Source organism: Bos indicus, chromosome 5 (genome assembly GCF_029378745.1).
Source record: "Bos indicus isolate NIAB-ARS_2022 breed Sahiwal x Tharparkar chromosome 5, NIAB-ARS_B.indTharparkar_mat_pri_1.0, whole genome shotgun sequence".
NCBI lineage: Eukaryota > Metazoa > Chordata > Mammalia > Artiodactyla > Bovidae > Bos > Bos indicus.
The window spans coordinates 22,122,487-22,133,429 of NC_091764.1; positions in this window are offsets into that span (position 1 = coordinate 22,122,487).

Genomic DNA, 10,943 nt, shown 5'->3' on the forward strand with positions numbered 1-10,943 from the left:
TTAAAAAGCACCAAAAAAGGTCAGCAGTAGAACAGTGGTACTTTAAATTCTCCTTTTTCATGCAGGGAGGAGTCAGACCTGCAACTCATTAAGAAAGCCAGCAAGCGCAGAATGTTGAGAGACTGTGGAGCTGACTGATGGAAGGTGACCCAGTAGAAGGCTGTCCTTTTTTATAGAGGCAGGTACTGTGATTCCCTTCTTGGGGAATTGAGTAAAGAACCCTATAGAGATTTGGGCTCACCATTCAGAGCAAGCATCCCTGGTGGCTCAGTGGTAAAGAATCCGCCTGCAATGCAAGAGATGTGGGTTTGATCTCTGGGTCGGGACGATCCCCTGGAGAAGGAAATTGCAACCCACTCCAGTATTCTCACCTGGGAAATCCCATGGACAGATGAACCTGGTGGCCTACAGTCCATGGGGTTTCAAAAGAGTTGAACACAACTTCGAGACTAAACAACAGCAATTCAGAGCAGGACCTAGAAAGCTGGGGCAACTGAAAATGTTACCGTGGGGACTTCTTCATCTGGGAACAGTTAATTGGCTATGGCTTAATGAGTCAGATTTGTCAATTCTTAAGACAGCATGCTTTTAAAAGAATGAGGTGGAGCCATACTCTGGAGTTCCTTCTCAGCATTTTAAGCAAAGAAAGCAAAGTGAAGAAGAATAAAACAAAAACACCATGGTAAACATGTAGTATTTGTGTGTGTATGTATGTGTGTACATGTAAACACACACGCATACACATATCAAAGGATTATATGTGCATAGGAAAAAGTCTAAGGTTAACATTAAACACTGCAGAAAGGTGGAGATTGATTTATTTTATATAGTCCTGAATAATGGGTTTCCAGTTGCAAGTTAGACTGCTATATTATATACAAAATAAAATCCACTTGGACTACATCACTGAAATAAAATCCAGTAGAAGAAAAGTTTTAAAATGTGTAGATAGATCCACAAGAGTAGGGATGGGTGGGAAATTTTTCTTAAGGCTGGAAGATAAGCATCTATAATGAAAGTGAAAGTCACTCAGTTGTGTCCAACTCTTCGCGACCCCATGGGCTATACAGTACATGGAATTCTCCAGGCCAGAATACTAGAGTGGGTAGACTTTCCCTTCTTCAGGGTATTTTCCCAAACCAGGGATCGAACCCAGGTCTCCCACATTGTAGGTGGATTCTTTACCAACAGAGCCACAAGGGAAGCCCAAGAATACTGGAGTGGGTAGCCTATCACTTCTCCAGCAGATCTTTGGTGACAGAAAAACAAGAGATTTTTAAAAGTTAATTTATCTTTTGGCCATGCCACAGGCACTCGTGATCTTAGTTCCCCAACAAGGGCTTGACCCAGTGTGCCCAGAGGTGGGAGCACGGAGCCCTAACCACAGGACCACCAGGGAGTTTTACCCCAAGAAATTATTAATATTAAATATATAGTAAAAATTAAAGTGTGACAAATTAATATCTTTGCACAATGAACTCTTACAAGTTGACAAAAACCAACAAGAGAAAAATAGCCAAAATACAGGAACAGATATTTATTAAATAACAAGGAAAGTGGATAATTAATAAAGTAGAAGATACTCAATCTTACTAGTAGTCAGGAAAATGCAAACAAGTTGCATTTAATACCTATCAGATTGATGAATATTAAAAAGATTAATGATATTAATCTTAGTTCCCAGACCAGGGATTGAAGCCACAACCCCTGCATTGGAAGGGCAGAGTCTTTACCCCCTGGACAGACTGGGAAGTCCCCTTTCCACCTGTGCTCTGACAGTAGTACCTCTGGAGCACTCCAGCTCCCCAGCCCCCAAAGTCCTGCCCTGAAGCCCATACCTACTTTGCTCTATTCTACTTCTTTAGGACTGACTTTTTTGAGGAAAAAGGAGAGAATAGGAAGGTTCTTAAGAGTTTCCTATAGAACATCAAGAACACACAATAGGTGGCATGTGGTTAGAGATCAGACAAGCAAGTTCCTGACTCTGTGTCCATTGTCATACTGCTAAACGCTAGGAAGCACTCTGCTGGTTTGGGCTATTATAGCTATATAATTACGTATATATACAATCATGTACATATATAGTTATAATATTTAAACTGTCTTTTATTAATTATATATTTTAAGATTTATATTCATAATGGTTTTCAAAGCAGGAATGCAAGAAACTCTTGATGTGGAAATACACTCTAACGAGAAGCATAGATTTGACTGCATGAAACTTTAAAACCTCTAGCCACCAAACCCCACAAGGAACAAAAGGAAGGACTAATGACAACAAAGCAAAAATATTTTTTAAGCTTTAACAGAGTTGATATTCTTAATGTGTTGGCCTAGACAGAATGAACAAAGAGCTGACATTTTTTTTCTTCCTATTCATCTAAAAGAGCCAGTGTCCAGGGGCATATATTCTGCATTCAGTTCAGTTCAGTTCAGTCGCTCAGTCGTGTCCGACGCTTTGCGACCCCGTGAATCGCAGCACGCCAGGCCTCCCTGTCCATCACCGACTCCCGGAGTTCACTCAGACTCACTTCCATCGAGTCAGTGACGCCATCTAGCCATCTCATCCTCTGTCATCCCCTTCTCCTCCTGCCCCCAATCCCTCCCAGCATCACAGTCTTTTCCAGTGAGTCAACTCTTCGAATGAGGTGGCCAAAGTACTGCAGTTTCAGCTTCAGCATCATTCCCTCCAAAGAAATCCCAGGGCTGATCTCCTTCAGAATGGACTGGTTGGATCTCCTTGCACTCCAAGGGGACTCTCAAGAGTCTTCTCCAACACTACACTTCAAAAGCATCAATTCTTCGGTGCTCAGCCTTCTTCACAGTCCAACTCTCACATCCATACATGACCACTGGAAAAACCACAGCCTTAGCATCACATAAAGTGGCAAGAATAGGTGCTAGTAGATAAGTGCACCTGAAAAGAGTCCTTTCGGAGTCTGTCTGCGGCCTGAAGAGATCAATCAGGGAGCTAGCACTGTATTGCAAATGATAAATCACACAGAAAAGCCAATTTAACACATGCAGTGTACATCCACGAAATGGGCAGAGGATATGAACAGATAATTCCCAAACAAAATCGAATGATGAGGGAGAGAGGAATAAGTAGCAAGAGAAGGACAGTAGGGACCATGACACTTGCTGGAGGTCTTGCTTTTGGTCCATGTACGGCCTCCGGGGCATTTCATTCTGGCAATTTCGAGAGTTTAGGGCTATTTGCACTTCTCCCCAGAAGTGTAATTTGTGGTCTTCCTAAATTACCTGGATGAATTTTTTAAAAATATTTACTTATTTTACTCATTTATTGGCTGTGTTGGGTCTTAGCTGGAGTAAGCAAAATATTCCTTGGGGCATGTGGGATCTTGCGTTGCAGCGCCCAGGCTCTCCAGCTTGGGCTCTTAGTTTCCCCAACCAGGGATCGAACCCTCATCCCTTGCAATGGGAGTTAGATTTTTAACTCAATGGACCACCAGGAAGTCCCTGGATAATTATTTTTCGCAACATGCAGGATCTTAGTTCCTCTACCAGGGATCACACCTGTATCCCCTGCAGTGGAAGTGTGGTTTCTTAACCACTGGATCACCAGGGAAATCCCCTGAATGAATATGTTTAACCTGGGCCTTTGGGGTTCTCTAGCAGACCTGACAGGAGGCTATAATTTGAAGCACAGGAAGGAAGGCTGCAGAACCACCTTTGGGGCAGACACTATTCTCTGAGGAGGTACTTCCTCTTCCCCATGGTTAAAAGTGAACTGTTAAAGGGAGATTAAAATAAGCTAAAAATTTAATTAACAAAGTAATGAGATCATCAGAACCAGCAGATATATAATCAAAATAGTACGGATCCACACCCAGCCAGGCCTAAATCAGAAATAGCTAAAGGCATTGTGACTTATCCTGAGAAACAGATAAGATAGGCAGGCAGGGGCATTTCTTAATCAGGTTACAAGGCAAGGTCCTTAATGCCTCAAGTCTCAGGCCTTAAAACTCTCTTTGACTGCCCTAAGAGCCTGTGCATTCTGATTTACTCTTGGGTTTGAACAGCCTTATTTGCAAGTTTTAAGCTGTTTGCAAATTCTCTGAACTTTTCCTTAACCCCTAAAAAGTCACATGCAGATTTCAGAACTATAGAGCTCTTGTATGTTTCCCTAAAAAGTGAGGTTTACATACCAGTGGTACAAACAGCTCTCTTATTTTAGACTCTGCTCTTGGGGAATAATTATCTGGACCTACACCCCATTTCTCAGAGCATCCAAATGCCAGGTCCATAAATGACTTCTGTATGGTGTTAGAAGAATAACTTAGGCATATTACAAATGTTGAGTTTATTTGATCAAAAATCTATTAAAACCAGGCAGCAACAAAACAAAAGTGGTTAGAAGTGCTCCAACTACAGGAGCCAGGGAAAGACATAGAGAAAAGGAAAGAGCAAAGCAAGGAAGTTCTTTGATTACAGCTTAAGCATGATTTGGGACAATCCTAGCTGGGTGTTTGTGATTGGTTGTCCTGAGGTTTCTATTTCTTAATCATGAGGCATTTATAGTCTTAGGTTTTGGTTTGTTCATGTAGGCTTTTAAGGTGTTAGAACCACCTCATCTAATGGCCTCCGTGTTTAATTAATCTAACAAGGACCCAGGATATGGGTGTCATGGCATTTTTCAGTCTCTATTACCTGTCTCAGAGATGGCCATCCTAACTGGAAATATCCCAGGCTCTTCTGTGCATAACGTCTCTTTAGAATGTTATAAAAAATTGGTTTGCTACAGTGGGAGGTAATCGTATTAAAGTTATGAGCAAGAATAAGTGATGTCCCAGAAGACAGCTTTCTTTGAAAGTGGGGTCTGACATTTTGCTAATCTGCAAGCACATTTCAAAGCAGCTGCATATTAAACTACTGTAGAAATGGCTGATTGCAGATATTAGTGACCACATATTTCAATTACGGTTAGGTTTCAATTAAAAAAATCATATCTGTTGGCATGGTACTCTACCTGTAAAAGTGCTGCATTAAATAAATTACATATTTGGTGTTCACTTCTCTGCGCGATAACTATGGTATCTGTTGTGCTCAAAACAGCCAGCTCTGTCAGAGGAACTCAGGCTTCATTTGAAACCTTCTAAATCTTTACCAGATTGTAAGTGAGCAGGTAAAACAATAGAAATGACATTCAAATCCGTTGTTCTGCCCAATAATTTCTTCTTGTCTTTTTAGAGAAGACTAAAATGTAGCTTGAATTTACTTGCAGACTTTAGTCTTTCCTGCATTGTTGCCACACAGAGACTCTGAAGATCTGCGCTTGGTAATGACCAACATTATCCTCATTTAGTTTCCTTTCAAAATGTAAAAGACAAATGAGGATAGGTGATAGGCGAACTAGACCCACAGGATTTGTTTTATAGAAAAATGAAGTTAAAAAGTCACATCTGTGAGTAAAGGGAAGAAATAATATGTCCTCCAGTCGCTAACAGTGTTATGTGGGATTGCAGTGGCTCAAGTGTCCCATTCAGCAGGGAGGGTCTGTGTCGGAGGGGAGTGAGTTAGTACAGTCTGGCAGGGGGTGTTTGGTTTTCTAGGGAGTTTACCATGTTCCTCTGTGATCAGGATTACACAATAAAGAAGATGCTCTAAGTGTGTTGATGTCACTAAACTTGAATGCCAACTTATTCTGTAGAGGTCGCTGGGGTAAGGGTAAGGTTGCTAAGTAAAATACAAGGTGTCCGGGTAAGTCAGAATCGGATAAACATCTTTTTTTTTTTTTTTTTTTGGTATAAGTATGTCCCACACAACATTTGGGGCACATTCATACTAAAAAATTGCTTGCTATTTATCTAAAATTCAAATTGAACTGTGTGTCCTGTGTTTTTTTATCCCTAAATCAGGCAACCAGAGATAGGGGAGTTATGAAGGAAAAGAATCTAAACAGTGATTTTTACTTAAAAAGGTAGGAAATTTAGAGTGGGAAGCATCTTCTTTTAGAACTCAAAATAATCCAATAAATACTTAGGTTGAAACACAATGAAGTTGAGTGGGTGAAGAATGTAAGACAGAAAAGAAAATGTGGACTCCCCTGGTGGTTCAGTGGTTAAGACTCTGTGCTTTGATGTAGTGGGTGCAGGTTCGATTCCAGGGAACTAAGATCCCACATGCCATGCAGCATGGCCAAAAAATGAAAATATATAAATAACAATAAGATGATAAAATATTATTTAAAATAAGCTGCTGTTTAAAAAAGATAGGAAAACAATGAAACTTTTGATTGTGAGCTCCTTAAGGGTAGTTTTCTTTTTATTTCCAGGCTGCAACATGAGCATTAAGTTGTGTTTTGACTGAATGAATTCTTTCCTTAAAGATATTTCTTTCCAGTGCCCTCGTGTGTGTGTGTGTGTGTATGTGTGTGTGTGTGTGTGTATGTGTGTGTGTGTGCGTGCACACTCAGTCATGTCCGATTCTTTGCGGCCTCATGAACTGCAGCCCACCAGGCTCTTTTGTCCATGGAAGTTTCCAGGCAAGAATACTAGAATGGATTGCCATTTCCTACTCCAGGGGGCACCTACAAGGTTCTTAAAAAACATTGGCTTTCTTTTATAAGGAGTTCATGGGCTTCCCTGATAGCCCAGTTGGTAAAGAATCCGCCTGCAATGCAGGAAACCACAGTTCGATTCCTGGGTCATAAACATCCGCTGGCAAAGGGATAGGCTACCCACTCCAGTAGTCTTGGGCTTCCCTTGTGGCTCAGCTGGCAAAGAATCCGCCTGCAATGCGGGAGACCTGGATTTGATCACTGTGTTTGATCCCTGGGTTGGGAAGATCCCCTGGAGAAGGGAAAGGCTACCTACTCCAGTATTTTGGTGTAGAGAATTCCATGGACTGTATAGTCCATGGGATCACAAAGAGTCCGACATGACTGAGTGACTTTTACTTTCATGACACTTACCTGTTCCTTAGGAAAAAGATCAATGAATCTGTGTTCTGAAAAAGTCCCCAGAGCCATTAAGTAGTGGTCACCCAGCCCATAGGAGCTCAGGGATGCCAAGTATCTACTTGAGATAAATCTTCTCCTAGGATTACTTTCAAAATACTCTTGAGTTTTTCCTAGGATGAAGGAGAAAGAATTCAACTAGTTCATCAGAAGAGATCCATCTTGAAAGAAAAAAAAAATCAGGCAGCAGCGTTCCTATAACCCTCTCAGCAAGGAGTGAGGGCCTTTTAAGGGCTGAGCTTTTTAACTGCCCTATTATTGTTTTTGGAATCCTCCTGCTATTATTTCCGCACAGTGCTTTTCCATAGGATTGACAGACAGACCTCTAAAATAAGAAGGATCAGTGGGTCTGTCTGCAATGACAACTTGAAAGAAGATATTCAGAAGCTAGTCTGAACTGGGAGAGGAGAAGTATTAATATTACTGCCACCCCAGCCCCAATCCCCTGGTGTGTTTGAGTCTAAAAGTGGTAGGAGAATGGGCTTGATCCTTGGGGCAGGGAGATGGGGATCTATTAAAAATCCACTGAAAATATTTTAAAATTGTACTTATGCATTATTTTGATAAGAAAGTCCATATCTTCTATCATATTTTAAAGAAATAGTAAAGATGGCTATGACTAAAGGTTGGATAGGTAAAAATTGGCCTTGAAGGACACTTGTGAAAAACTCTGCTTGCTCTTGGAAGCAATAAGATGCCATTGTTGCATTTATTTTTCATGGCAGCCATATTGGTTCCTTACCATTTTTCTAATTCTTAAAACAAAAGGTTAATTGCAACTTTAAGTATATTCAAGGCTTATTAACCGTCTTTGAAAATCTTGGTGTTCTATTCGCCTATTCAGATACTGAGTGTAGAGCAAAAAGAAGCAAGAAGATGATGAAAAATTTTACATACTTCACAATTTCATTCAATGTCTGTCCTCTCTGTTTAACTACCTCAGATTAAAAAATTACTGTTTAGAACTTCCCTGGTGACGCAGTGGATAAGAATCCACCTGCCAATGCAGGGAAACGGGTTCAATCTCTGGTCCAGGAAGATGCCACATGCCACGTAGCAGCTAAGCCCATGAGCCACAATTACTGAGCCCTCACTCTAGGGCCTGTGAGCCGTAACTACTGAGCCTATGTGCTGCAACTACTGAAGTCTGCAAACCCTAGAGCCCACATACCACAACTACTGAGCCCTCATTCTGCAAGTACTGAAGCCCACACACCTAGAGCCTGTGCTCCTCGACGAGAGGAACCGCCTCAAGGAGAAGCCCTTGCACCACAACGACCAGTAAGCCCCGCTTGCTGCAACTAGTGAAAGCCTGTGCACAGCAACAAAGACCCCACACAGCCAAATTAACTAATTAAACAATTACTCTTAGTAGATACCAAAGCAAAGAGCGTCTTCAATATGGCTCCAAAGCTTGGAGTGCCATAGCCTAAGGCAGCTATGAAGTAGTCATTGTAGAAATACAATAGAATCCTTGTGACGCACATTGCACATGCGATTTTGTCTGAGGACACATCCTCTATCACAAAATACATAACACCTACACTCACTACGAATCTAGGTGGCGTGAGGGAAGTGGGGGTGAGCTTCACAAAGTCTAGAGGTAACACATTTGTCACCTCCAAAGCACTGAAAATAAGTGTTCTTGCACCTCCAAAGTTATTCTCACAAAATTGAGGTGCAATGACAAGTTAACATCTAAGTTACCAGTTAGCTGCAGGGGCGTATTTTAAACTATCATATTTATGAGGTTATAAAAAAAGAAAAGAAACATAACCATAAAGAGAGCTTATAACACTGTGTATTATGGCAATCTGTAATCAATTAAATAACACAGAAATCAGTGACATTCTGTCCCAGTGAAGTAATAATCAGAAATAGAAACATTTTGCAATATACTTTCCCCTTTTTAAATAAATATGTATTTCTCATGCTTAGAAGAGTCAACATCAATGCTCTATTTTAAATTAAATGTCACAATGCAGCGTTCTAATTTGCTATTCGTTGATATTCATTTCCCTGGAATTTTGGATGCGATTCTATGTGACGTACGTTGGTTGGGTACTAGTTGTTGGCTAGTTTTGTATTATCCAGAGGGAAAGCGCGGCCTGTCTGATCAAGTTCATTTTTTTTCTTTCCTCTCACATACCCTCATCTGACATGTGTACTTCGAGTATAGACGAGCCAAGAACTTGTGACAGCTGCAGGTTTCACTTCCTTCAGGAAGCTCTCTCTAACCACTTGGAGATAAAACCCCACTTTTCTCTCTCTGTCACTATAGACTTGTTTAGTGTGCATCTTTCTCAAAATATTACGAACTCTTTTAAGGAACTACCTTTGTGTCCCTGGATCTGACACACAGTAGGTACTCCCCAAATGTGTGTTCAGTAAATGGGTTGAAGTAAAAGTAAGATAAATGGCAAAGAGTCAGAGGTGTCTGGAAATGAGTGAACCCCGGGAGTTGGTGATGGACAGGGAGGCCCGGCGTGCTGCAATTCATGCGGTCGCAAAGAGTTGGACATGACTGAGCAACTGAACTGAACTAAACTGAGTGAGCTAGATACTATAGTGCCCTCCCCCAAATTAATTTCCACCCAGAACCTCAGAATGTGACTTTATTTTAAAATAAAGTCTTAACAGATGTAATCAGTTTAGAATCTCCAGATGAAACTGTACTCGATGTCATGTCTGACTCTTTGCGACCCCATGGACTGTAGCCTACCAGGCTCCTCCGTCCATGGGATTCTCCAGGCAAGAATACTGGAGTGGGTTGCCATTTCCTTCTCCAGTGAATCTTCCCAACCCAGGGATCGAACCCAGGTCTCCCACATTGCAGGCAGACTCTTTAACCTCTGAGCCACCAGGGAAGCCCATACTCAATTTGGGGTGGAGTCTAAATCCAATGACTAGTGTTTTTATAAGAGACTAGTGAACAGATAGGAGGTTGGAGACAGGACACAGGGAAGAGGGCATCCCTGGTGGCTCAGCGGTAAAGAATCTGCCGGCAATGCAGGAGATGCGGGTTCAATCCCAGGGTTGGGAAGATCCCCAGAAGGAAATAGCAACCCACTCCAGTATTCTTGCCTGGGAAATTGTAGGGACAGAGGAGCCTGGCAATTGACAGTCCATAGGTTCACAAGAGTCAGACATGATTTAGCAACTACACCATCACTACAACATACAGAGAAGATGGCCATGTGGAGACAGGAACAGAGACTGGAGTTATTCAGCCAGAGACCAAAGAACACCAGAAACCACCAGAAGCTGGAAGAATCAAGGAAGGATTCTCCCCAAAGGCCTCTAGAAGGAACATGGCCCTGCTATAACCTAACCTTGACTTTGGACTCCTGGCCTCCAAAATTGAGCAAGAATACATTTCTGTTGTTTCGAGCCGTCTAGTTTGTGGTCCTTTGTTATGAAAACTAATTCACCACCATGTTGACTGCAGCTGTGACCCTAGATCATTGCAAAGCAACTCTCAGCTCAGTTTCCCATCTCACTTTCAAAGAATTAAGAAAACATATGAAATGTGTGCATAATATCATATGCTGAGTCACACACATAACTTTGTATGTGCCATTGCTACAATCAGTTCCCTATTTGACAAATGAGGACATTAGGGTTGAGGGAGTTTAAATAACTGATATCATCAAAAGTAAGTAATAACATTAGCTAACATTTGAGTGCTTGGTGTATATTAGGCATTGTGCCAGACTCTCTGTATCAATTATGTTATCTCATCTTAACAACAAGAGTGTAAAGGTAGGTACTCTGAAAATTTTCCCTACTTCAAAGATGAAGAAACCAAGGCACAGAATATAAACTATGTGCCTGAAGTCTAGTACTTGGCAAAAGCAGGACTTGCACCCAAGTGGTTCTACAGCCCAGGTGCCTCAGATGTCCGCTGTGTTGTATACGGATGCTGTGTGCTCGTCACCCCACCATTCCTACCTCTGATTCCAAG